We start from the raw sequence: 16884 nt of genomic DNA, 5'->3' as shown, positions 1-16884 counted from the left end.
TGCTGCATTTGTCTCACATACAGAGTAACATCCTGATAACTAACAGCAGCCATTGTAACTGCATGACATAGAATGATCAAACAAATGGAGGTGTGGGATATCAGCCTGAGTTTCCCTCCAGCTGCTTAGGAGGGACTGCAACGTCCACACACACACACGCACACACACACACACCACACACACACACACACACACACACACACCCACACACACACACACACCAGGCAGCCAATTCTGTGGATGGCTGACACAGATACTGCAATGCAGAGAGAAAGGGAGAGATGAAGGAAGGAGAAGGAGATAATTAGGAAAAAGATAGAGGAGCGATAGAGTCAATACATTAGGAAGGAGTGAGAGAATGATGGAGGGAGGCAGGCTGATAGAAATGGAGATGTACTGGTTCTGCTGGAACCTGAAAGGTGAACTGTGAAGGTCTTCTGACCCTGAAGGATCTGCTGAGATGAAACCAACAGCAAAGCTACACCAGCCAGGCTGGACGGCTTTGAGCCCCCAGAACTGAACATTGCTAAAAGATTTGGGTCCATATGGATGTGATGACGTCCATCATGAGAACCTTCTGTTCCACCACAACCCAACTGGTTCTGTTGGATCAGGATTCTCAGAGAACTCAGGTCTTAGTTTCAGAGCGATTCATTCAGTGACTCTGAGGAGATGATGACACAAATTCACATCTCAGTGAGGTGTGTTTGACCCTGTTGCTATGGGTAACGCTGTTTCTGGGCAATGTGATTGGTTCTTGTTTAATGGCGGTTGGAGACACCAGAGTCCTGCTAAAGACTCGTTATGGGACCTGAGTGAGTTGAAGAAACTCATCTAAAGGTTTTAGGGCTGCAGCCTTAAAGCCTCTAAGTTATCCAGAAACTGTTTTGTCAGCTGGAAACGTCTTAGCAGCAGTGAATGTAAATGTAATTTATCTAAATGCAATTCTTTACATTTAGATAAAGAAGCTATCTTTATCTAAATGTAAAGCTAGATAACCTCTTTATCTTCAGAGGAAAACGGCTGCACACTTTCCTCTGGAGGAAACCAAGACGACGACTTCAAGCAGATCTGCTTCTTTTAAAGAGTTAGCTGATTAGCTGATCACTTTGAGCAGAGAAATGGGAACTTAGCTTCAGTAGCTTGTTATGATTGAGCTATAAGGATAGGGAGAATTGTATGAATCATTTTATACATGACAACTCTACATGAGAATCAAAACGTTTCAACCGTCAGGACAAAAGCTGAAGCAGCAAAGTCTGCAAAAGCAACATTTAAGCTATGATGCTTTTTTTAGACAAACATTTCAATAGAAAATGTTAAACCATTTAGATTGGCTTTTCTGCTTTAAAATAGTTTTATTGTCTGAAGATCTAACAGATCAAATCCAGAAAAGGTTCAAATCCTTACAGAACTTCCCTCTCTTGGCTGGATGATTTCACAGGATCTGCAGATCCAAGATGTCTGATTGTTTAATTTAACCTTATTGAATCCAGATAAACAGAACAGAAACACAGCGCTGGCTCTTTCTCCACTGCTGCAGCTTTTCTTCATCGTCTCCGTCTCTCTGTTGGTTCTCGTCACATCGACTTGCTCACAAGCAAAACCAAGTTTCCTTTCAGGATGATTCACAGCCGACGTAACTAATGCCGTTTTGTCAGGAGCTCTGTGTGTCCATCCTGCTCTCTGCTGCATGATGAACAGTAATCTGATGATCTGGGCTGTCACAGTTTTAACTGTGTGAGCGGTAAGTGTGTGTCATCGATTTACAGCCCCGTAGGAAGAGTTTTTACATGAATCTATAAGTTTGATCGATGCCCTCCTGTTATTGGCAGCAGCATCTGACTATGAATGGGTGTTCATAGTCTTAGTGTCAGTAAACCGGTGTGTGTGTGTGTGTGTGTGTGTGTGTGTGTAACAGGGATTTATGAGCTGCAATGTTTTTAAAAACTGCAGATGAGATGAAGTAAAAATCAAGACAGAGGGGAAAATGTTTGGAGACTTGATGGATCAAACATTTCATCTTCAACAACTCAGACTTTGGTCCTTGTGTTTATTTTGTAGAGCTGAGTCACGACTCTGAATCCGAACACGGAGGCTGAAGCTGAGCAGCAGTCAGAACACGGCGTTTGAAATATAGACACAGAGGACAAAGAATCTGTCTGCTGGTGAATTCAGCTTTTTAAAAACCAATGAATGGACTGAAAACAAAAGACCGTTTCAGGAGTGAAAGAAAAATCACAAATATTTCTTTGCATTTGAACAACTGCACTTCATTCAGATGAAGTCATGCAACACATTTTTAATAAAAACTATTTCTGTGATTCTCCAGTTTTACGTCCATTTAAGGAGTTTTCACACCTGTTAGTGCAGTCGACCCGGTTCCAGAACCAGAACTCCATCATCTGCTCCACCTCCAGCTGCTGTGGTTCTGAGTCAAACCAACCTGTTCCCCTCCTGGCCTGTGGGGGCGCTGCACCAAGAACCGCTGAAGGAAACCACACAAAAACCTCTGAAGACACTGAGAGCAACTTCCTTCTTCACCAGATGGAAACAAGATGGAGGCGTCAGATTTTAGCCAAAGACAAGGATTTCTCTTATCTTTGGCTAAAGATCATGAGTCGTTACTCCTCGTATTTACCCAGAATGCTTTGCGCTGCATCCTCCTTTTGGAGCGATCTCCGGTCCACTTGGCGTTCACATATGCATTCAAACTGCACCAAGGTTTGTAGTCGGCGCACACTTCACCGTTTTTTGGTTCACATCAAAGTTCATTCACACCTCCGAAAACGAACCGCACTGAGTTGGATTCATGTGAACTAATCATGGCTGGGATGAATGACGGCAGAGTTTAGATGCCTTTTCACATTCTGTTAAAGGACTGAAGCTTTGAAGGCCGTTCAAGTCTACCTGCCACTATGACAACCCCGACTCACCAAGCAAGGTAGTTAAAACCCGAATCCTGTGACTTGTGCAGGTGTAAACTCTCAGTCAGAGGATTAACTGTAGCTCCTTCAGTAGCTTGTTCTCCTGGCAGAATACTAAAGCTTTCAAATTAAGAAATATTTCAATCCTCACTAATGTGGAAAGGAGTGGGAGGTGCTTTAAAAACACTCTGAAACATTTCCTTTTGACTGAACAACGCCCACCTGAGCACTTTCTGCTGTTGCTTTATGTCTTCAAGTTGCAAAGCTTGATGCTTAGCAGCCTTAGTGTCTGATCAACATGTTAAGATTCACCAGTTTGTTCAAAGATAACAAATCCTCCAGTGTGTTTAAATTGTTATCCGTTGATGTCAGGGTGAAAGTCTTGAACAGTTTTCAGGTCTCCCAGCCTTTAACTTGGACTCAGCTGTGGATTTTCTAGAAGTGCTTCAGTTGCTCCCTCCACCTTTTACTTCATTTTTACATGTGGAAAGTTTTTCACCTACATTATACTTCATGAAGATGTGGGAAGGAAGTCCTCACCTCTCTGTCTTCTTGTCTTTGACTGAAGCGTTTCTGTCAGCGGTTCACTGGCCTCATTCATCTCCCTGAATCCTCCGTTCTGCCGTTTTACTTGACATTTTAACAGTTTCACACTCTCTTACTCTCTCTTTCTCTCCCCAGTCACTTTTTCACTTCCATCTGCTTAGTCAAAAGCTAGCAAACCAGAAGGGTTCAATTTAAGACTTTTATATGCATCAATATAGCAGACCTTCTCATCCGAGCCTCTCTGGCATTAAGATTGACTCGTCAGAATCCTGAGGTACAACTTGACTCAACGGCTTTTTGCCCTGAAAGTCTTCCTGGTGCATTTAGAAGGATGCTATGACTGATCATCGGGATGAAATGGTGATTTTGTTTTTGACTTCCATCCAGCCGCTGTGTCCTGAGTTTCTTCACTCTGCTGTGTGACATGTAACCTGACGTCTTTCTGATCTCAAGCTGTATTTACGTTTCTGTTCATGCTGCTGCCATTACATCACATGAAGGTTGGTTACAGTCACAGGGTCTGCTGGGATGCATAATAGCAGCTCAGTCTATGAACAATTTGGCACCCGTCATGAAAACGGTAGAGTGAATTAGTGTGAGTGGAAATATCAGTAAACTGGAAAATCTGAACGCTCCTCCTGGAATTAGATTCCCCAATCTGCAGCATGTTCCTGGAAAGAGGAATTTCTGGATTTTCATGACCTGAATGGATTCTTACATGGGACGCCTTCGTACAACGCCACATAGACAGAGCGGTTATTAACTTTGTTTAGGCCGTGTACCTGATATCTAGTCACTTAGAAGTGCGAGCAACAGGCCTGTTGCCTGTTTACACCAAGCAGATGTTCTACCTTGTTTATTTCAAGCACCACTTCACAAAATGTCCAACCTGGCTGTGTGGGGATTTATCTCATCAGCCAGAGGAAGCCTGGATATTGTCACTGCTGTCAAACACGCAGAGGAAAAAAGCACGCTTCTCTTTGCCTCTATCTCACCGGTTGGGTAGCTCCTTTGATGGGAAAACGAATTTCCTCTGGAAGGAAAAACACATGCAGGGAAACAAAACAGTTTTTCTAAGGCCTAAAGCAGATTCAAGTTCAGGTTTTCTCCTTTTGTCTTTGATATTAGAAAAAACAGAAACGTAATGCAGATGAGGAGATTTTCTTTCTGAAGCAAGAAAAGTGACCTGTGGTCTTTTATGATTTATGCATAGCGAGTGAGTAGCTCAATAAATAATATTCACCAGGAACAAAGCCAGGCTCCACTTCAAGGTAGTTTTTGCTTTTTAATTTTGCCGTTACGCTGACGAGACCCTCATGTCTCAGCGGTGACATGACAAGAAATGTGGAAAGAAATCCCTAAATCTCAGGCAGAGGAGTGTAAATGTACAATAAGCACCACCTGAAGTTTCAGCATAATGTAACCCAGCAGTCAGGTTCAGTGCAGCTACATGAACCGCTAGTTTCTTCCTGGTTGAACACATTAGAATTACATGGACTTTTCACCAGCAGGCGTCTGCACTCGTCAAAAAACTGCTCAGGTGGCAGCTGAACATCACTGGTATTTAGCTGATTTTTCTGTAAAAATGGTCAGAAGGTGAAACTTTTATATCATAAACCTTTAGAAGAGGGAAGCTGACAGCGATGGATAGCAGCCGTCAACTATCCATCGATTTACAGGGAACACTTTTTACAAGACGATTAATGTTCATTTATTTATTATTAGTAGGATGCAATCAAATATCACATTGTGAAGATTAGCAGCTAATCATTAGCAAGGAGAAAATGCCCTACCATCATGTAGCCCAAGCTGACTGACTGACATTTAGACATTTGTATGTTCCAATGATGAAAGCAGTTTATTAACTAGATAAATATCCAGTTTGTAAACTACATATCTAGATAGATCAGAGATGAATATGTAGTCAGGAAATAGTTAGCCTGATAACTAAATATTAAGTTTGGAGCTAAACAGTTAGCTTGCCAACTAAATGTTTAGTATGAAGCTAAATATTTATCTAGCTAATTATTTAGTTTGAAAATGACATTTAATGGAACATGGTGAAAATATGGCTTTGAAAAATGAGCCTCAATATTTTTCCTCTTATCTCTAATAATTTCTGTTAACTTTACAAATTGCACCTACAGAATACTGTAATTTTAGCAACAACGTTTTTCAGTGTTAAGATTCTGTTAAAGCAGCATCATTTCTACGCCCGTCATGTCGTTGCCTCTGACTGCAGTCGGTGGGACGGACAGACGGACGTGATGCCTGCTCAGCCTGGAGAGGCAGGACTGTGATGATTTCAACACAGAGAAAGTGGAGAGAAACATGCGAGAGTCACATCAGGAAACGCGACAGGAAGCTGCTCCAGTTATCCGTCACCTGAATTCTGCGTCTTCAGATCCCCTCCATGTCTCTCCTCCGTCCTCTAAGCTATCCATCATTTTCTGTCATCTCCACCTCCGTCTAATGCAGCTTTGTTAGACCACTAGGCACAGTCACTCCATCACTGTCAGACATCATCTGCAGCTCACAGTCAGTCTGAAGAAAACAAACACACACTTTGACCTCCTTCCTTATTTAAATATAAACAGTAATTGCTGCTCATATGGAGCTTATTGGTAATGTTTACAATAACCAAACACAGCAGATACAGAAATTTTGTCAAACTTTTCAATCATTTCCATGATTGGCTAAGAAAATGTAGTTATGAGTTAAACAAAGTAAACTTAATTAATATTTTGACCCAACTTGTAACAAGAACAAATATCATAAATGCATAAAATGTTCTGCTGCTCATGGTTGGGTCAGCTCCACAATCGGCTAAAAACAGGAATATTAAACATTATCAGCATTTTAGCTGATTTATTATATTATTTATATTTATATTCATAGTATCCATTTCCCTTCAGTCTGTTTGTTTGAGCTGCTGTTAAATCCTCCCTCTGCTTGCAAACAAAATCACTCTTTGTGGAGGATTAGTGTTAAATGGCTCTTTTCTGCTTCTCTGCAGACTTAATAGAAAGAGAGAATTAAACGGCAGCTTGAGTCTAAACAGTTCCCAACCAAACTGGGTGAAAATGTCTCAATTTGTTTGTGAAACTTTATAGTTAAGAGTAAAAGCGTCACCACCAGTCTGCCTGTCAGGTTAGTTTTCAGGGACTAATAAAACGTTTCCATTAGAATCATTTTTACGGATTATATTTCTGTGATCTTCAACTACAAACTTGAACAGTTTAAAGTTGTAGAAATTAAACTGATGTGTTTTTTATAAAGCGTCACAGCGGTGTGAAACCTGACAAGCTGTTTTTCTGTGTTATCGTTTCTTTACGCGCCTGGAGCCGCGTAGCGCCGACCATCCTCTCACATCCGTCTCTTCTCACCACTTCATGGGAGGCGTCGCGTCAACCAGCCGTCACTCAGGCTTCTGAGTGACAGCTGCAGCTGATGTTCACCTTCCCAGCAGGTGTGATAAATGAAATCAGGTGAGAAGCAGGTGAGGAAAAACTTAGCTCAGCTCTTTGTTTTCATTTACGGTGCTTAAAGAAACTATTCACCCATGTTTAACCGTCAATCAAGACTTAGAAAAATAAAAATTAGGCATCTTATCTGTGGAAAGTTGTGTGGAAGGAAAAGTGTGGTACAAAAGTGGGTCCATATTTCAGGGTTTTTTTAAGAAACAAAATTTGGGATTTTTATCATTTGTAAGAAAGAAAAAAGCAAATAAAATGCATCATTATTGGCCTTTTAAGTGAATGACAGATTCTCTGATGGTTTTCTTATTCAAATGATTAATTTTAAAGCCATTATGCTGCGGATTTGACATTAAAATATGTTGGTCACTTTTCCATTCTGATCCATATTAAAATAGTCTCAACATAAGTTTATTTTACAGTATATGCATATATCTACGATTCATTGTTCATGTAACAGATTTTTGTTGAGCATTGCTGGGAATGTGACGTTTCTTGGATCAGATTGTGCTGCTGTTTTTCCCTCAGTCGGCTGCCGGCAGAGACCAGCTCTCCTCTCCCTTCACCTCCAAAAGCCGCTCATTTAATCCACTCTTCACCTCTCCTCCCATCATTCAGCCGCCACTCCTGCACCTCCTCTGTCTCTTCTCCTCTCCGTCAGTCACCCGGCTGTCCTCAGCCTGTTGTCTTTGCTTCAGCTGTCTCCATCACTTCCACATCAAAACCAACGTTGTCACGACCTGCACAGCTCCGCTGTTGCTTACAAATCAGGAAACTCCGATCGCATCAAAGCGTTGAGTTATTTTTAACAGCTGATATGATTCTAAACAACAAAACGTCAACAGAAACTGATGCTACGCTACGGCTGCTGCTACTGGGGCCCGTTTGTAAAAACAGTCCAATATTAACAGAAATATTTTAGGTTATTTAACCTGTCACAGAAAAAAATGAGGATTTATCCTTTGAATCCTATTTTCACCATGATATTGATTTATAAACGTCACAGATGTTTAGTAAGAAGTTCGGTTATCAGACGAAGTGTGATCGTCCTGCATCTCCTTTAGTCCCCAAAGATTTGATGAGGGAAATGCTAATTAAAACTAAAACTTTGTTCTGTCTTAACTGATAAATATAAACTTCATTTGATCACAGAGGAATTAAAAATGTATTACATCTTGGGTTTTTCTCAAACTTCCTGTCACAGTAAAGCTCAGAATATTTCAGTTTACTGGTTTCCATCAGCGAGTCTGAATCTGGCCCACTGGTTTCCATCCCATCATTTCAGCAGCAGCAGAATCAAGACATTTATTCTATTCGCTCAGATTGTTATTAATCACATTTTCCGTCAGATATTTTCGGACCCTGTTTGCTGATGTTTTATCGGCTGGTTGATGCTGCCTGGCTGTGGATTTTCTTTCTGCTGTTGCTTGCAAGCTTACAGTTTTGAGAGGCTGGATGAAATGTTGCACCACAATAACTTTTTAAAGAATTTGTAATCATTCGTGGTTAGTGTATCTGTCATGAGGGTTTTGTAACATCTCCCAGCTGCTCATGCAGCTGTTTGAACGGTTTGCTGGTTCAGGTTTGGTCACATAAGGAACTTTTTATTAAGAACTAAAGCTACTAATATGGAAATGAACTCCTTTTTCTTCAATGGCCCTAATACGCCGCTGTACTTAATTCAGTAGATTAATTTTTGCATGTAAAGAAATAGACTCATGGATTACTGTCCCATCCATCACCGATCGGACCGGGACAGAACTGGACCGGTTAGAAGCACTCTAGTGGAAAAGCTCCTTCAGCTGTTTTCAATAATCCAACAGAAAGTCCGATGTTTCTGATGTCCAAATATGTCATCAGTTTTCACAAATTATACAAATATAGTTCACATTATTTTAGTTTTACCCTGTTTGTAATAAAATTCCTTCTTGTTGTAGACGAGTGTGATTGTTTGCCTTTTGTGATTTTTGTTTTAATATTTACAAATTTAGGTCCTGTCGCGATAAACGATAAATCAATTAATGTACGATAAATTAAAACTATCGACGTCATTTTAATTATCGGCATTATCGTCTCTTCCTGACCTTTTTCTCTTTCTGTTGATGACAGCGAATGAAAAAAGGCTCAACTCCGGTGCTCTCCACTGACCCTCCTTCCTCATTTGCCTCAGTGTAAAGCCCAGTGCAGACTACACGATCTTAGAGCTGTCGGCCGATTGTCGGCCCATTTTCAAAACCTGACAGACCCACACATTAGCCGACAGAAATCCTAGGTATAACTGTTCGATCGGGTTCGTTCCTGCCGTGTGGTGTCCAACAATGGGCACAGAATAATGGCTACAAGTTCAGTGAACTAATTTTAAAACCAGGCATTAATCAATGCTTTACTACAATCTACCTGCAATGCATGTGGCTAGTGTCAGCGTAAAGTCCTGACTGAATGAAAATCATTATAACCTATTTACGTCACGTTAACGAAGAACAGCTGAAAAGTTACCGGGTTTATCAACTGCGGTAGCAATTTCGCTCCAACTCCTCCTCTTGTCATTTCTATATTCTTTGCATGTTGAATAAACATTAATGTTGTTTCCACGTATCATCTCCAATGTTCGCTGGACTTCGGGTTGCGCCGTGTCAGCTGTTTGGGATTCCCCTCCGTAATTTACCCTCAGAAAGCGCGGAGGAGAATCCGCGCTTTCTGATTGGCTGCCTGTCACATTCAACAGGCTGCGTTAAAGATCCCAGTCGGGGAAAAACCCCTGATTTAGATCGGAGGACGATCTACCGTAACACACCACACAATCTTAGAAAGACCAACGATCTAAGATTGTTGTAAGGGGAAAAATAGGAGCAAAAAATCATGTAGTGTGAATTATTGCATCAGGTAGTCGATGTGCCCATCTTCTCTATTTAAATCTAATTATTACTGAAGGGCAACATAATATACAGACTTCATAATCTGCACTCTTTTGGTTGAATGCAGTATTTATTTACACTTTGGCTTTATGTTGTTTAGGTTTTTTTTAAGTGCGTTTTTTGTTAATGGAGACTGAGAATATATTTTATTTTTGTTTTTGGTTGTTTTGTTTATTTTGCTTATCAGCTTCAAGTGTTTAGTGTTCTTTTGAAAATAAAGTGTATCTAATCTTTGGCAGGAAATCACATGGATTATTATGTCATTTCCATTACATCAGTGTAAAAAGATCTTCAAACAATATTATCGTTTATCGCAATAATTTTTTGAGACAACTTAATCGCTCAGCAAAATTTGTTATTGTGACAGGCCTACAAATACTGAATATTGCACGATTATTACAATGAAAATAGTTGATGAAATGATCATGTCTGCTCTGTGGGGCTCCAGGCCAAGCTGCAGATGTTATTGCCACATATAAAGAGTGCAGAATAAATATTCATAATACTCCAGACAAGACCGAATTAACCTCCCAGTGACCCAAGGACTTTAATATTGGAGGCCTTATTAATCCCACAATAAATGGAGATTTCAATATCTCCCCAGGCACCAAGAGTCCAGTCACAGCACCAAACCAAAATTATGTTATTTTTAATTTATGGTGGAAAAAATTTAAATTAAAGCCACTTTACCTTGATGGAATAAAAGAATTAAACTTATGCTGATTTTATGAAACCTGCAGCCTGATTGCTTTTTATAAAAATAGTAACACTGATCACATATCAGTAAAAGATTATTCAGAAATACAACAAAGACTCAACGAACTCCTGGAAAAAAGACACCAGCTCTGTTTCTGTGAGGCTGAATAGAAAAGTTTGGGTCCATCTGCTGGCCTGTGTGCATCACTTGGACGAGTCGCCCAAAGAGAAGCCAGAAAAGCTAAACATGGACTAATGCATCAACATGCGTCTCATTTACTTCTGTCCATCAATTCAGTTTGCAAAACAAACCGTTTTCTGGCTGAATCCTGAACCCAGCCTGCTCGTCGTTCCGCCTGCCAACTAGACGGTTACTGACCCGGTCGTCTCTCTGTGAGGAGGCAGAGCTTCAAACTGCCACAGTTTTTATCACGCAGCCATAAAAAATGTTGTAAAGTTACAGTTGAACATCATTTCTAGCTCTGTGTGAATCAAACTCTCCCTGCAGCTTTTATTTCATGACTTTTCCTAAAAACACATCAACATATTTTTGATTTTAAAATATTAGTGACATAAAATCTGGATTACATATTCCTACAACCACTGATGGGAGTAAAGAAGAGAAAACAAAATGGGTGTCCTATTATCATTAGGATGTTGTTATGGTAACCAGATTTTAGCAGACACACAAATCCAGTATGACAAGATAGATGCAATGAATCTGTTTTTGTTGACTGAATGAGAAAAGACAATAAATGAAAGTTTAGCTGGTTTGACTGGACGACTCAATCACCTCCTGGAAACGATATGAAAACACCACAGGTCATGAAAAACTATATGAGCTGTTACTACAGGGCACAGTTTGACTGAGACATTCAGGAATTATGAACAAGGTTAGAGAATAAATGAGAAATAAGCTTGGCACTCCAGAACATCAATACGCAGGATTTACTCAATATCGGGGAAAATTAGGCCATCTTGCCTTGAGAAATCCCTGGAGACTGAAGCAACAAATTAAAATCAGATAAAAACCTTGAAAATATGGCAGAGAAATACTGCAGCAGAGCTCTGACCATGAAATGTTGCTTCAGAAACGGCTTGGTTCCCCTACTGGGCCTTCATGATCGGCCATAATCAGCCAAAACGGATCAGTCCAGAGACCAGGGACTGCGGAGAAACAGCAAGTCCAAGAATATAGAAGCACAAATGCAGCACATTGGGCATGCTATGAAGTGAGCGGCCGGACGTGTTGCTGCATTTATGAAACGTTTCATCAGAAAATAATCATCTTTGTAAGTCGCTGCTCCACAGTTTTATCTGAATAGAAATGCTAAATCGGAGCCTTAAAACAGGACATTTCTTCCTGTTACTTGTGTTCTGGTAAGCTGTTATTTTTCACTACTATCTAAAGCATAAGACCTAAATGAGCCACTGAATCTTATTTTCCAGACAGATTTCTTTCTTGCTTCTTCATCCCAGTCAACTGATTCTACTGGAGTTTAGAAAAATGTTTTATAAAGTCTAAGTTCCTAATTTTACATTTAGCGTTTTGCTAGCTTTGAAAATAGTGCACTTAGCTTCCTCTATATTAAATGTCTACTTAAATACTAAAGTTCATTTACTTGACTCTTTTGGAAACTTCAACATCTGTATTGAAGTTTTGATTATCGACTGTTATTTCTTAAAGTAGACAGATGTTTATTCATTCTGAAATTCATGCATCAGCACCGTTTCTCCTTAAATTCCCCAAAATCTCCAACAAAGGAGCAATAAAATAGTTGAGCAACTTTCCACTAAATGCTACGTTGCTGTAGCACAGGTAGAATTAGCAGATTATGATTTGTGTTTTTGGAGTTAGCAACTAACTTTTTAGCTAGTGGTTCCCACCAAAGTTAACCATATTCAGAAGGAAAGCTTTTTGGATCACAGGTCAAAGGTCATCAAGGAAAAAGAAGTCCTGTTGATTTATATGCAGTCACTTTGGACCATATTTTTTAAACATCAAGTAAAGTTATTGTTTGTGATTTGTCATATTTATGTTGTTGAGCAGTTTATGAGGAAGTTGTAGGGTTTCAGTTTCAAGGTAAAACAGAGGAAATGTTTTATAACTGAATGTTTTATACACAACGTTCACATTCCAGCTAAAAGTAGTTACACTGACTGAGGAGTTAATGTGGATCAGAACACATTTCTCTGTTGGTTCTGTCAGCCACATATAAACAGACAACATTAGGCTAATGATGGTAATACACACATCAAGGAGCAGACAGAGAAATATCTGCTGTTAAAGAGACGTTATAATAAGTAATAAACATGGATTTCTCTGAACAGACGAGGCTGGAAAATATACAAAAGAGAAATATCTGATAGCAGCTGGGTCCAGAACATGTTGATGTACGAGATTAACAGCTTGTTCTGTGTGTGTGTGTGTGTGTGTGTGTGTAAGGCAGAGAGTGCCTCCTCTATAATTGATTATCTGCAGCTGGAAGGAGATTGAGAGTGACACGCAGAGTTTTGACAGAGGCAGAAGTCACGAACACAGAACCGACGTGAAAATGTGTAGCAGTTAATTGAAGGTGAATATTTATTTATGTTGCATGCTCTGTTTGCTTCATCAACATGGAGTCCACCCACACAGCATCCTTTAAATTTGCCATTATATTGTCTGAGGACATGCCCACACACACACACACACACCCCTACACACACACCCACACACACCCACACACACACACGAACACACACACACACCAAACAATGAAATACGAGTGTTGACAGCCATTCTTCCAGTTTCATTTTCTTGTCTCCTCATGTCATTGGAACGTTGTGTAGTGTACCATACACATCTGAATGCTTGTGTGTAAATCTTCCCTGTGAACAAACTGCATGGCACCATGTGTACAATTTTTCTGTTGTGGTTTGTGTGAATGTGAACACCTTTCAAACGCCTTTTATCTGGGTCTGTTGTATTCCCAGCCTGATCTAAATATTGTATGTTTAGAGCAAAGTGAGGTTATATAATCACTGAGCATGCCATGTAAGCTTAGGCCTGGGAGTGTGCTTTGCATCCATACAACGCTTGGAACTTTTTAAAGTGTAATGACCTGGAGAAACATTTGAGTCATCTCCCGTTTGGAAAAGTGGGAACTATAATGGAAGTCCTGAAGCATGAGCTCCGTTGGGCCCATAAACAACCAACCACAGAACTGTGGATGTGTAACCTAAATTTTGCAGCATCTTCTTCTTTAAATGTGCAAAGACATTAAAATAGTTTAAAGCAGTGTGTGGGCCGCGCGTGTGTGTGTAAACCTTTAAAATTTGAATTTTAAAAGTTCTCTAAAAATACTGATTATTCTGCTATTTAGCAAATAGAAATATTTTGGTAATTTCTAGTTGGTAAAACAAATCTGGTTTAATATCTAAAGCCAGCAGGACAGAATAACCCTGAGCTCCAACGATGCAACGGCTACATGCGCTCTTAATGAATTTCTTCCAGCAGGGTTTAGAAACCATTGTGTGTGTGGGGGTGTGTGTGGTGTGTGTGAGAGAGAGAGAGAGAGCTTGAGAAGCTAATGTTATGACAGAACAAAACAGTAGAGCAAATTGGATTTCTTAGCAGCCATGCTGATTAATTAGCAGCTCCAATTAGCATGGAACCTCTTTAGCGTGAGGCTTCTCTGTGAACCGTGTTTTTGTTTTTTGTTTTACTTGTTTTCAGATTCAGTTCAAAGTATCAACACAGGATTTTATTAATCTGTCTGACCATTCATGGTTTCCAAAGGAGCACCAAACTTACAGCTGGTATGTCATCATTTTTAATGTAGATAAACTAAAACAAACATTCCTCTGTTTACATTTGGTGGGGAAACAGAGACAGCACTGAAGCATCACAGATTACTACTTTATCTTAGAAACGCTACCAAATGCTAGAAAAGTCAAATAAAAACTACCAGTCAGAGGAGAAGGACAAAATGTCTGCACCAGAGGTTTTGTCAGAAGCAGAGCTCCTGACATGGAGGAAGAGCAGGGTGGACCAATCACCGCAGTCACCTGACCACTGTCTGACCACTACCTGACCACTACCTGACCATTACCTGACACTGCCTGACCACTGCCTGACCACTGCCTGACAATTACCTGACCATTACCTGACCATTACCTGACCACAACCTGACCATTACCTGACCACTGCCTGACCACTGCCTGACCATTACCTGACCATTACCTGACAATTACCTGACCACTGCCTGACCACCACCTGACCATTACCTGACCACAACCTGACCACTACCTGACCATTACCTGACCACTGCCTGACAATTACCTGACCACTACCTGACCATTACCTGACCACTACCTGACCACTGCTTGACCACTACCTGACCACTGCTTGACCACTGCCTGACCACTGCCTGACCACTACCTGACCACTACCTGACCACTACCTGACCATTACCTGACCACTACCTGACCACTACCTGACCATTACCTGACCACTGCCTGACAAACCGTTTCCTACTCAGGTGACACTCTGATCCAAAGGAATCTCTGCAAGGACTGATGACATTTTATTTATATGTATGTTGCTACGTCTACATAAAATGACAGAACTGTACAAAACAATGAGTTAGATAAGTTATTGAAGTAATTGTATGAAAGAATGAGTGGGATATGTATCTGAACTTTCCAGTGATAACTGCAACGTTAGACTGTTTTCAACATTAATTTCCAAAACTGAAGCAGGATCCCTGTTATATCTACATTTTAATGGATCTACACTGAACTGCTTGTTAGCATCACAGTCTCTCAGTTCTGCTGTTCTGAATAGGCTCACATTCCTCTGGTATGAAATGAATTATGACATAAAGCCATTACACTGTCGAAGCAAAGTTTCTGAAAACTTTGACAAAGTGCAATATGAATCATTAGTGACTCTCTCAGGATTTTGTATGGAGGAAAGAAATCAGTTCTTCTGAAACTCTTGAAGTCAGTTATTTTTGTCACACTGGTGGCCAATTAAATCCTCCTCAGTAGGTGTTTGGTATACGGCCTGCCTCAGACAAAGGAACACAATAACCAGCTCTCAAAAGTGATATGTCACAATTAAAGTTAAAATGAAGGAACAGAATGTGCGTTTATTTTAACCTTGCAGATGTGGCCCCTTACTGAACCATGGGAGGTTTATGCAGAAGGGCGCAGTGAGCCTGGGCTTCGTGCTGAGCTGGGATCTCTCACCGACGCAACCAGATCACAGAGCCGAGCCGAACAGCTAAGCTCTCAAAGGCTTCCCAGAAAGTTCCCACCGCTTCTCTGCAGCAGCCTGCTCCTGTTACACGTTTCTGCTTCTTTAAAGTCTGGACAGCAAATGAATTAAGCATTACTTAATTCAGTGGTTCCCCTAGCGGGGGCCCAGTGTCATTGCAGGGGGGGGCGGTATGGATGAATGAAAAAAAATAAAAATTTTCACTGTAAAGATGGTTTTTAGTTTGTTTTGTTGCAAACTGAAGTGTGAAATAAATTTCAGTGGAGTTTGAAAACAAAATGTGTGTAAAGGTTTATGTCTCGGTTGAACGATGTGGGACCAGCTGATTCTTTTTGGGGGGATTTTATTGTAATCCAGAGGAAGCCCAGGAAATCTTTTGGAACCACCGACTTAGTTCATTTGCTATGAATGAATTATAGCAATAAAAATAAGGTTTAATTTTACTTCTCTGTCAGAACTGGGACAGATGTTCTGGAAATCCAGCTGCAGGTCAAGATGTTCTCTTGTTCCTGCAGCGAGTGTGTGGCTAAAGCTAATATCATGACAGACTGACATGAAGACTGGAATCAGATCATTTAGCAGTAAGGCTGAATAATTACTTGCCTTCAATTAATGCGACTCTCATTAGTGCGGCTGAGCTTGGTTGCTTCCTGCTCCTGGTGTGGCTCTCACCTCCTCTATCCTCTCCCTCCTGATCTGTTCTGCTCTGCAGCGTTTCCTTTCCTCCAGTCTGCATCTGTTCATCCTCAGCGCGCGCGCGTGTGTGTGTGTGTGTGTGTGCATGTTACTTCATCATTTTAATGCAATGCGAGGGCATCAGTGTGTTTTGTTTGCGTCTTTGTCCCTATTCTCCATTCTAATTAATGTGATGGTCTGTAAAATCACTAATTACTGCTTCTTTGAGCAAAGGGAAGGTTGAATGAGACTCTGTGTGAGTGAATGAGTCACGAAGGAACAAAAACATTACTGGTTGTGTTGGAATTCAGTACGTTTCAGTTAGTATTTGTTTTATTTGCCTTGTAAGTCTCAACATAGATCTGGAACTGGTAGCACAAACCCAA

The sequence above is a fragment of the Xiphophorus hellerii genome, chromosome 19 (assembly GCF_003331165.1).
Source record: "Xiphophorus hellerii strain 12219 chromosome 19, Xiphophorus_hellerii-4.1, whole genome shotgun sequence".
Classification (NCBI taxonomy): Eukaryota; Metazoa; Chordata; class Actinopteri; order Cyprinodontiformes; family Poeciliidae; genus Xiphophorus; species Xiphophorus hellerii.
The sequence above is the reverse complement of the archived record's forward strand: the minus strand, read 5'-3'. Positions refer to the sequence as shown.